Here is a 12,893-nt window from a genome sequence, read left to right on the forward strand (position 1 = left end):
AATCTTTTAATTTATTGCTTCCTAATATAGAAAAAATATGTTAATAAATTGCATTTGAAAGGTATAAGACAAAATTGTATTATAATAAAACCACTATGTGAATTCTTTGGTTGGAAATCTGCCAAAAAAGTACAAGGAATCTGCAGAGGATATAAATAACATATTTTTTCTTTTTCCCAAAGAATCTATTCTGGCACTGAATTCTTTTGGGATAGTTAAGGTTCTTCTGCCAATACAAAGAACTAATCTTAAACTACTTGGCAATCGCATAATCAGTAAATAATGTTGTCATTACAAATTAATAGGACAATTTTCATGTTCATAAAAAGTTTGACCAAAAATATAAAATAGTTAATGGAATTTTAAAAGATCAGCAATAATAATTATATCACAGTTATTAATGTGGTATAGCACACATAGAGTATGTATTTATGCAATATATTTTTGACATTGAAACTGATAATAAATTTGTGTTAGCAATTTTCGGTCGATAGTTAGAAGGATCTGCACGGCTTCCAACTTGAAATTGCATGTTATGGTTTGACAAGTTTCAGACCATATTAGTTTCGTATTCTTATAGTAAAACCGATTTATTGATTATTCATTGTTAAATGTTTTATATATATTTTGTTATTTTTAAACAAATTTATACAATCACACTTTAACTCCGATTTTTCCTTAACAAGTATATGAGATTTACGCCTTATTTATTTATATACAGGACGTTACGCATAATTATATCGGTATGTATATATAACACTATAGCAAGACAATGTAAGATGATCCGGGGTGCACCATCATAGCGGCCGATGGCTTTCGCAGTGGTTTTAGAGAGTAGGGACCTGCCCAGGTCGAGTCTCACACATCCTCTCCGGCCCCACCAAGGCCGGTGAGATGGCTCGTAAAAAGAGTTTCCCTGCGTCATCAAAAAAAAAAAAAAGACAATGTAAGATGCTATATATTATGAATTAAAATTGATTAATAACATAAGTACCCACAGTGATATTACCCAACATTATAATAGATATGTGTATTAAAGATATAAATTATGGAGAGGCTGAAAGTTTTGACGTAAGTTAACACATAAACTTTATTTAAGCTTTATCCAACTTGTATTATTATTATTAGTTGAACTAAACGGTTGACATTAGCCCTGAAATTTATTATGAGACAAGCCTTACATAGTTACGAAACTCATTAGTCTGACGGTGTTTTGTGCGAAGGATCAAGTTATGAAGGGATTAAGAATAAAGATTAAAATTTTATTTTGACATTGTGCCTGCAATTCGGCTGGCATGAAACTTGTATGGGATAGTTCTGCTTTGATATCTCTTTATATAACAAACTCAATTATAAAATAAGAAACAGGATTTTTAACGACATTTTAAATTTAGGGGGTTCATTAAGAAATCAATTTTTGTTTTGTAAGGTACATATGTATGTATTTTATACTTATATATATAGGTATAAAATAAGTAATGTCTACCTGAGTATAAAGTTAGTATGAAAGTTGTCTGCTGTTTAAAGTTATTAAAACAAAATCTTGTATCTTGTCATACGTTCCCATGAGGATATTTTTATTTGTGAAATCAATACCTAAGGGGGTAACAGAAGGTGTGCAAATTTAGTAATCTTAAAAGTCTTTTGTATTTACGTACATTATATGTTTAATTCATGTATTTTTTATTATAATATACATAAGTGTAGGGAGTTAAGAAGTTTTACTGGAACTGATAAATAAAGAAGGGTAAATTAATCCATCTTAATATTTAAATGTTACTATTACCTACAATGTATCAGTATAATGTGACGCCGTACTATTATCTATGCTTATTAATAGTCTTTGAACAACCTTAATATAAACAAGAACCATGATGTGGACTTGGTTCGCAAAATTGCGGTTACAATAAACAAATGTTTTATTTATACGTGGAAATATATATTTAGACGTTTGTAAGCACACTATATTATGTCTTCAAATGTAATTTAACTGTAATTTAAGTGAAGCAATTTAAGATGTATGTGTGTAATTTTTAATTTTCTTATCTACATTATTATATTTCTTCCATTACATGACATTTAAGTATAGCTTATTTTTTAATACCTTTTTTATAATTTATAACGAATTTAGAGAAAGTGTTAATACACTGTTTTACGAAGATTTTTTTTTTTATTATAACTGAATTTTGCGACTATCAATATAACACATATAAATATAAAAAGGGCTATATTGGTATAAAAGTATTAAAAAGTGGCTGGGGCTTAGTGATATTTAAACATAATAACATATACATAAAATTGTTTTTTTCCAATGTTTTATTATTTTAATTTCTGTAGTAATAAATCATTATATTTTTTTATTATTTATTTAATAATATATTTATTTATTTTAAAATAATAATAATATAAGCGTTTCATAATATGGCTGGATAATCTAAAACACGTAAACAAAATATTTTTGTTTTAAACGTGAATTTATATGGTAGGTAAAATTATTCAAGAAATAAAATCATCTTTCAATTTAAATACAATTAAAATAATCAACATGATTATCCTAGAATCGTAGATATTTTGAGCCATTCGCAGGAATATTATTAATGCCAATATTTTGTTAATCTACTAGGACATTTCGATAAAAGTTTTAATGACCTACTAGAATGATACCATAATTACAAAATGAAATAGGTTATTAATTATAAAGATAATGTGGTGACACGTTTAAAATGACAACGAACATCAGTTTAACCTGGATGTCGTCGGTTGTCTTAGTTTTAGCCACAACTGAAGCGTTTGAAACAGATAATATGTATTTATAGTGCAAAATAATAGACCCCAAAGGTAATAATCAACAAAGAAATAAAGAAAAATAAATTCCTTTGTTGGATGTACTACATCGCGTATAAATTTTTTTAGGCAATAGTTAGGAATTAATTTTAAATTGACATCAAAAATTTCGTTATGGTCTGTCTCAATGACATTATATGGTTTAACGCATTGTTCAGTTCATAGCTCTAACTCAAACTGAAGGAGTGTAATATATATACTATATATTTTTAAAACCCCTTAATCAGAAGTAATAATTTGTGTGGAAGAATCTGTTTCCTATCTAGCTACGTAAACAAATATGTACTGATCGACAATTCACGTAACAACTGTTATTGTTAAGTATAACATAATTTTCATCTGAAGCTTCTTGAAAAGAAATGAGTATTTCAATGGCATATTTTTACAGGGTTAGAAAACAAAATAATATTTTCTATTGGTTTCAACTAACTAGATTGCATTAAACGCATTATTTATAGTGATCATGTTATTTCCTGCTTTGGATATACCATATTTTTTGAAATATTGAAGACAACTTTTATTGTTTCATATGCTACTTAGCTTTTTCAAAGTTTTTCTCTGTACGTCTATCCAGTTACCTTATTTCTAACTGGTGTGTATGCGGTATCAGTTGAAGAACATTTTAAAGTCGTAACATTTATGATGGATTTAGTAAAACTAAGTAAATAAGATAATGGTTCATGTCTTCACTAACGATAAAGTACGGACTGAAATGATTACCACATGTTTCCTTTAAAGGCTTAATTGAAAACTCAGAAGAAGACAGAAGTTGTATGTCAGAGAATTTTGGGCAAAATTACGTAGTTAAAAATAATTACAGTAGAATAATCTGAATAGGCTAAAACTTTGTCTGGAAGATGAAGATGAAGATAAATTAGTATACTTAAAGTTAGATTCTGCATGCATCCATAGCAATGTAATAGAAAATTAAGTAATCGCTGGAGGTAGGGGATAAATATATAGACAGACTGACAGACACTTTCATTTCGTCTGCCCGTGGATAAGTTATATTACTTTCTCTTTACAGCAATAGATATGAATACGTTCTATATCTATTGCTGTAAAATAATAAAATCGCTTGGTCGTGTCCAAAAAAAAAATTTTTATTTCTTTAAGTTTATTATAAATGATATTTCTTTAAATTCTATTTATAAATATTATAATCAACAAACAAGGCCATGTAACGCCAATCATTTATTGTACTAATTCTAGTCAAGTTCTACGTACGAGTACGAAAGAGGTCTTGTTAAAAGTAAAAGTTTTTAATTAATCAAAACCTTTAATTGAAACAAGACACTTGAGCTTTCTTACACATTTTGGTTTAATATTTATTTTCATAAATTTTATAAGTGGCCTGAGCCACCTAGCGAAGGAATGATTATGTTATTATCGTTACTCTGTATTGATTTTTTTTATTTATCTTATAAAATATAAATATTATATTCTTATTACATATATGATGTGATAATAAACAGCACTCAGACAATAACAAAAGTGACATAAATATCCTCTGCTTCTCACAATAAGGAAATAACGATACCGGATGTTTGCGGTTTTCCCCAACATTCATTTACTATAGGAAACCAAGAAAAGGCAAAACTTATGAAAAATAATATGAAAGAAAAATTTTTAGGTTCTGTATTTCAAATCATACCACTTTATTCTTTATCTTTACTTCATCTAAACATAATTTATAATATGATAACATATAAGTATACAGAAATTTAATGTTTTTGACACTTTTAAATATTAAATACACTATAAGTTACACTTTTTTACAATAATTATTATATGGTTCATTTCATTTAATGGCAAACTTCGTGTTTTGTTCAAAAAACAGTAAATTTCACTTCTAACTTTTTCACAATTTTTTTAAATTAATACTTTCATTTTAGGTTGAAGATTGATTTTATTTTAATAAAACCTATTTTACTATATATTTCCCAAATCTTCTAATTGTAAAGTTAAGCATATAGTAAGAAAATATGTATTTAAAATAATATTTGCAGGTTTTTTAACTATGTAAGTTATTTGCGAACAAACTTGTTAATAATATGATCAATTGGTTAAATATGAACAAAAATGTTCTTCAAACAGTCTGATGTCTTTTAAAGACCCCAAAAAGGGGAAGTGTGTTTAATATTTCATTTTTAGAGAATGATTACAATTTTATGTATAATCTTGTTTTAATTTAATATAATTTTTTTTTTTACTACACTTATGCATTTTTTTTTAAATACATTGGATTTATATTTGATTTTAAAAATACTATAAAATTTTACATAGTTTATACATTACCTCGGAGTTTTTATATAGATATCTTATGTACTAAACTATAAAATTGTTACTATAATTTTCACTTTTGAATTAGTAATCAGTAACAAATGAAAGCAATTTTAATTCCCTTAAAGAATACTTTCCGTAAAATTATTAAATAATTTTAAACGGTTAAAACTAGAGGCATCAATTAAGGCAAACCTTCTATACATATATACATACATAAACATATATGTATATGTAAATATGTCGTTTTATAACCATTAGTATAGTGCATTTTATTACTATAATGGATTATTTTTATTTATTCCAGATTAAAGAGTTTCGTCTACTTCGGTTTCGTCTGTTTAGCCTCAGGCACAACCAGTTTTCCAACATCGCCTACAGACCTCAAACTCTGTTAGTCTTATTTATTTTATCAAACAATAATTAAGTTCTTTGAAACTTTGTATTTAGTTAAACGTTCAGTAATTTGTGTAAATAGCTATAAACTAATTAAATTTATGTAAGTAAAGGTTTTCTGATGGTTTGTAAAGAATATCTTTTATTTAAATGGTTTTTTTTTAATTGGAAGTTAATTGAAGGCGACATCATACAGATTATAAGCAAACATCTTGGAAGAAATCTTTTTTTTTACATGCTTTTCTTTAGCTTCACGTGTATGTATGTATGTTTGTAACCGATTTCTTCCAACTCAATTTTGACCCATTTTGAACGGACCGATTTCGCTCAAATTTTGTTGGCTTATCAAGGACCGGTGGCAAATTAATACTTCGTAGCAATTATATCAATGCCATCATTAGGATCGCCAGAATCATCATATCATATCATAGATCCTTTACATGAGAGTAAAAGAGATAGAACATGCTCGTTCAAGTGCTATTGTATTTGTTGGTGAGCTACATAGCTGCATTATCAACAGCTAAATACATAGCCAGATACCTAGTGATTTGAATAAAATAGGAGGTCTTCCTAACATATTAAAAATATTTGTAGGGGCTAAGTAAGTAATGCTAAGATCGAACATTGACTTGTCAAAAGGCTTAGTAAAGGCCAACATGGGTATAATTACAGAAATTATGTAGCCAAATTTTCGCAGAGGCCAAGTGTAGGCGGAAGATATCCGGACAGTTCGTACCGATTTCGGTTCAGATGGTTTGCACATAATAAAGCCAATTTCGATACAATTCCCTTCCAAATACAGCTATGGTACAGTTGAGAGAAGAATGCTGCCATTAATCATGAGTTGGGCATCGAACATCCGTAAGATGCAAGGTTGTACAGTTGACCACGCAGTCATTTACTTAGGCCCGCGATTATTTGCTGATGGATAAGCTTATGTAGCACTCAGTCGTGGAAGAACTTTAGATGGTATTCAAATTGAAGAACTTGACTGCTCAAAGTTAACAGGTAGAACCCCATGTAACATTCGAGTATTAGATGCAATGGATCGGTTAGGAAATAATAATTTATAAAAAGTGACCAATACGGCTCTTTTACATAAATCGTTACACTACAACATTGATCGCAAGTGTAGCTATTTATGCTAACAACACAAAAAGCCTTAGAACGTACACATTTAGTTCAAAAATAGTATGAAAGATATGGTACAAAGCGCCCCATTTTTTTCTCGTAACAATACCAATATTTTCCGCCCACTGTTATTGTTATTGCTAAATATTATTTTTTACTTTTTAGTCGGGTTAATTATTTATGCTTGCATTCTTCTTATTACTGTATAATAAGATTGCGAGAAACCAATCGCCATTTAAAACTATTTTAATCTTAATAATATCGAGTTTATGATGGTATTTTGTAAAATTTTTCAATAGGACAAGTACATTTGTTAACTTAGAGTATAAAGGAAACAATTTGTTTTATACCTGGTTTGTAATAAAGCATCAACAGAATTGGACGAAGCTAAAAAGGATATCATTTGTTTAAAAAATAAAATATAGAACTAAGGAAATATATTGGATAGTGTGAAATAAAAATGGATTGCATAAAAAAAAATGGGCAGTATTAAACTAAAGATACATTTATACAATAATAGAAAAAAGAACATCTGGTTAAAATAATACAACAAAAGAAAAGTTCCCCATCCAGTGATGCTATTAGTAAAAGAAATAAAGATTTTTTAATACTCTTAAATAATTATTTAATCAATGTAATTTAATGGAACTGATGTGTTTTATTTTTATCTTCAGTGAGTTCACTAAATACATATCAAAACTTTGGAGACATAAAAGCTAAAATACGAGAAATTTTGCAAAATATTAAATACCAGTTACCGTTTTACCGTTTCTGGTACTTGGTTAAACAGATATATACTTAGTATGAGTATATAGATGACAGATCTTTTGTGGTTCTGCGTGAAAGGTAGTCCAGTGTCACTTATAGTCACAAGCAGGACGAGCAGGAACCTCATTAGAATTATATATGAATATTACATGACATGACCTTGACAAAACAATTTTGCATCAAAAGCAATTTTGAACACTTATTTTTTTGCTGCTCACTATGAGTTACTTAATCACTTTTAAATCGAATCGCTTCTAGTGATTGCTTCCAGCGAAGACTAGCTGTAGATATAATATATATATTTTTTATAGAATTTCAAAAACTTATAAAAACTGTTATTCCTAAGGTACGCATAAAAAAGAACAATAAATTCCCTGAATGGTGTTACGGGGCGTAAATTAATATAGCGATAGCGGAACATAATAGAAATATCTTGTAGCAAAACATAAAAATCCTTTTTATGATATTACTTTTAAAATATTAAGGAAAAGACCTGGCAAACTTCTGGGTTGCAAACTATATTCGAAATATTTATTCCGTGATAAAAAATAATTTGAAATCCGTTTCGTCTTATATGAATAAAATACTTAATAATGAAATTTTATATCGTATGTTGCTTGGACGAATAAAACAAAGTTGCGTTCATTAAAAATAATGTCAACATAAATTTATACATAAAGATAAGCTTCAATTAAAAATTTTTCTTTTTTTCTTATCTTTTCCATATTCAAAGTTTTTTTATAATAAACATTCTTTACCTTTTCTGAAGAACCGTGAATCACCTGTAGTATGTTCTGAAACAAATAGACAAAAGGAATTATGTTTTAATTACTTCGTTTGTATATGCACATGTATACTATAAAGACCATTTAATAAAATTGCCATATTTGTTTGAGATATCAAATTATTACAGTTAAAATAGAAACAGGAATTAGAAACTAGACAATGGAATATATTATTAGCAATTGATATTATTCAAGGAAATTAAAGTCAATAAAATACCGTAAAAAATTGTTAATAAGATTAAAATCTTTTACAAAATACATGTTTACACAACTTTTTTTTAATGCTCTACGTTTAATACTCCTCTTTAAACGTAGTAGAGTAACCCACGTCATATTTAAAAGTGGCGGTGGCCACGATGGTACATTATTTCACCGACAATGCAGCAAAGCGGCTTTTTAACTCAAGTTATATTGTATATAATCGTAAAATGTAATATATATATAGATAAAGAACAAACAGCTTTCTTAATTTTTGATACTGGTTTTTATACTTAAGGTTTCACTATTTAATCGTTGAAAAAGTCAATGTATGTATTTAATGATTTTAATTGAAATTAACTAAGTTATTTAAAACAAAAAATAGAGAATAAAATCGGAAACCGACAAACAAAGTGAATGTAAGATAAATAAGTAAAATTAAAAGATCCTTAAAATTAAAATCCTAATTGTCATAATATGGTAAATAAAATTTTCAAACAGGCATTGCGCCTATACTTAACAACAATGAAATATTTCCGCCCAATGAAAAAAAGGTTAAATAGTTGTGAGTTCTTGAAATGTCTTATTTTAAATATTAAGCAATTTGTCTAATAAGTTATAAGATTTCCATTATGAAATAAATTGTGCCAAATCAATAAATTAAAGTAGTTGGTAAAGACTATATATAACTTCGGATATTAATTAGGGATATTACTACTTAAAAATACTAACAAGTGATGTCTAAAAGAACTTCAAGAAAGTTTGAAAGTGATACTAAAATATTATTACTACGCATCGAGGTAGAATTGAAAAATGTATGAAATATTGCTGCATTATATAAATGAATATCTAATATGTAGTTTGGAACGAAATTTAAAGAAAATTACTTTATAATTTTTTTTTATTTTTATGTCTTATAAACTTTATAAGCTGCAGAGGATTTCGTTTAAGTAAGGGGGAAATATTTATTGCACCAAAAACGACTCCACTTTAATATAGGTTAAATAACTAATTAAGAGGTATATACCATTCTTTTTGAAATATTACACTGCTACTGTCAAAGTTAAATATATGAGAAATCGATCATGAAAATCGATATCCAATGTTTTCTTACGCAGACGGAGTCGCGGATAACAGCTAGTATGATTCAATCCTAAGAGTCCCAAACGTCATAGTTGTATTCTTTAACATCAAAGTTTCTAATCAGCTGCCTTTGATGGGTATTGGTATGGTATAGCATGTTCTCTCTTTAACCCGATCTTTTAAATCTTTTAATCCAATTCTATTTGAGTTTTTCAAAATAGTCACAAAGGAAGGATTAACTTTTTAATATAAACTCAAATGTTTAGATTTTGGTACTGGATATTTCAGGACAGAAGTTTACCCAGCTCATAGAAACAGCTTTGTGTTGCTTAAGAAAAGAAAAAAGTATAAAGTTTTAGTATGGTCGTGTATCCTTAATACTCACTAACTACTCTTATTATAAGCTTAGTACTGAAGACACTAATTTTTATTTTATAAATAAAATCTGTAATATTTATGTTATGACTGAAAATCTGTAAGACAGCTATTCGTTGTCTTATTTTTGTTTTACGAAATAATAACGATTTTATTTTTAATTTTATTTGAAGGAGTTATTCGTAGTTAAGTGACGGAAAAAAAATTAACTAAATAGTATTAAAATGAATAAAAAAACATTGAACTTATGGGGTTTGCGGTATTTTTCAAAGCAAATTTCAGTCCGATATTTATATCTGTATGTAGTTTTACTTATAAACATTTACATATGTTTCCTAAAACAATAATAATTCCTTTATATTAGTAACGGTAAAGGTTTGATCAGTAAATAAAAGTATTTTAATGTTACTGTCTTTTAAAAGAATCACATTCCGATGCTGTAAAATAAATCTATTTCAATGTTTAATCTGTAAGTTGTAATAACAGTGGCTATAATTAAAAATATTTGAGAACAAATGCACTAGGTTTAGGCACAGGCAAATGCCATTAAATTTCAATAATCTTACAAACATATGTAGGCTTTTATGATTAATGTGTAACTACACATTATTACTACTTAACTAAAAATCTTGTAAAAGATTTAATCTAAAATCAAAAATAAATACAAAAATTTTGGTAATAGAGAGAAAATAATAATAATATTTTCTGTTAATAAAGTTAAGAATAACAGAAGCGTAGTTACATTTGGTTCAGTGTAGTTCAAACAAAGAAGCGTTGTAAATGTTCACAATGAAAAGAATTACAAAACTTACGCACACATACATATATTATAGTCTTCATTAAAGTGTTGTTTACCCGAGTTTTACGTTCAAGAGAAAATGAAAAGGCTGTAAAAAGAGAAAATGTAGGCCATTTATTGTGATGACTAATGTAATGAAGGGATGCATTATATTCGTCCTGACATCCTATATGTACATTTTTACATATGTAAATTTTATTTATACATATATAAGTGCAAATAAAGTTAGTTGTTTTGAAATTTCTCCTCCAACTTCTTTATTTTATTTGATGGGTTTAAGAACAAATACGTTTTAATTAGTTTATGCAGTAAAAAGTTTATTCTCTGATCTTTCCATTAATCTCCGGTTTTAAATTTTATGGAGAATTCAGAAAAAAGTTGCGCTTTTAGTAATTATATTAATAAACTTAACTTATGATCAACGTTTTAAAGGGTTTGGTTAGTATTTTGCGTTTTTAACAATTGTAATAACTCAGATCCCACTATTCCGCATCCTAACGGAAGCAGTGCCTTACTTTATTTTATTTTTATATACGTTTGGAATTTATAAGCATGATCAACGGCTATTTTATTTCATTTAGGCAAAGCCAGGTAAACTTTCATTAAGATTCTTTAAAGCATGCTTACCTATAACAATGGATAGTTCTTACGCAAACGAGAATTTCGTCAGCCTGTTCCCTTAATTCTTTTAAATAATAATAATAGTTTTTAACAATTAAAATATTAGTGAAATGAACAATTGTAAAAACTTTTGGGTGTTTCTATATTTTATAATAAAATTTACAAATTGATAAATTAAGTGACAATGGTTGGATTAATGACATTAATTAAATAAAGTTGAGTTTGAATTGCATTGAATTCATTTATAACTAAGTTACATTTAACTTTTCATACGTTTGAGAAACAATACAAAATGCCACAGGACATTTGTGCGTCGGCCTTCAGTCCAGACATAATTATGTATTAGCGAATTTTAAAGTGCGTTCTGTTGTTAGAACTTACGGTTCCTTGGTAAACCAACATCTGCAAAGACCATGCCATCAAGGTCAATAAGTATTGCGAACTCACTAACAAACTTGCTAGGAAGAGGTTCGTCGTAGATTTGCATGCAGTAGGAATGGGAGCGAGAGGTATATATATCAGCTAAATCTCTCTACAACCGACTAAAAGATCCGGGCCTGTCCAGAACTAACACCAATTTGTTCTAGGAAAGTACGTCGTACCCATGTAGAGAGAGGAGTCGGGAGGGTGGAGGTGAGAGTTTAACGCGCGTAACATTAGGGCCTCTTAAACCTACACCTGGGTCGCAGGTCCCAGGCACTGTTGAAGCTCCTCTTCCCGCACCGCTATGGACCCGGCGCCCCAAAGGTGAATCCATTGAAAACTAAGAAATTCCATCTCTCTTAGAAAATATATTTTTTGGAAGGAGAGGTTTTACTTAAGTATTATATTGAAAGAATTTTATGATCAAAAAACTGTTATCCATTTTGTATTAAAATATAATGCTAATAACGTTAAAAAAAACTACTTAAAATGTGCATCATAGTGTTAGTAGCAAAGTAAGAGGATCATAATAGCGCTGCATAAAAAATAAAAGTTGCAGGAGATATTTTAATAACTTTTTATAATTAAAAAAGATGATTAATTATATAACAAGTTATTACTAACAATAGATTAACCTTGATTATGAAGGTAAATTAAAAGGAATTATGCTATTAATAATAAAATAATCCGAAGTTTTTTATTAGTTACATTTTACAATATCTTATTTACTTCCCTAGCATTGATTTTATTGATATAATTTTTTATATGAAAACATGTAAGGTTTGTCAAATGCATATGTGTAAAAAAAATGTATTTTTTTTTCAGTAAAAATACTCAATATGCTTAACAATCATTTAGGCTTACCACCTCTAAAACCTTTCTTATAGATTTATTTTTATAAAGAAAATGTTACAAGAAATTTTTTATGAACATTACTTATACTGAATAGAAAGTAATTCCTTCAATCCTGAAAGAACATAATAATATCACGACCATGATGTTAACAAATTTTATAACAAAGTTACTAACAGCGATTCACATTATTTAAACCAGTTAACGCCAGAATTGTTTAGTCTCTTCCTATTCATAATTTTATTTGTTAAAATGTTTACATACGGAAAATAGAATTTTTACTCAAAATTTTAAATTAATGTTAATATACAGTGCCCGGTAATATTCTACTCAAG

General features: G+C 27.9%; 1 long non-coding RNA gene across 1 annotated transcript in view; it reads right to left on the reverse strand.

The window, feature by feature from the left end:
• Positions 1–772: 772 nt before the first annotated feature.
• Positions 773–12,893, reverse strand: part of LOC133320326 (uncharacterized) — a 118,852-nt gene continuing 106,731 nt past the window's right edge. The window contains exons 2-3 of the long non-coding RNA XR_009753717.1: positions 8,181–8,216; positions 773–916 (exon numbers count right to left, since the gene is read on the reverse strand). This is a non-coding gene — a long non-coding RNA (uncharacterized LOC133320326). The remainder of the gene's footprint in view (positions 917–8,180; positions 8,217–12,893) is intronic.

The sequence above is a fragment of the Danaus plexippus genome, assembly GCF_018135715.1.
Source record: "Danaus plexippus chromosome 18 unlocalized genomic scaffold, MEX_DaPlex mxdp_20, whole genome shotgun sequence".
NCBI lineage: Eukaryota > Metazoa > Arthropoda > Insecta > Lepidoptera > Nymphalidae > Danaus > Danaus plexippus.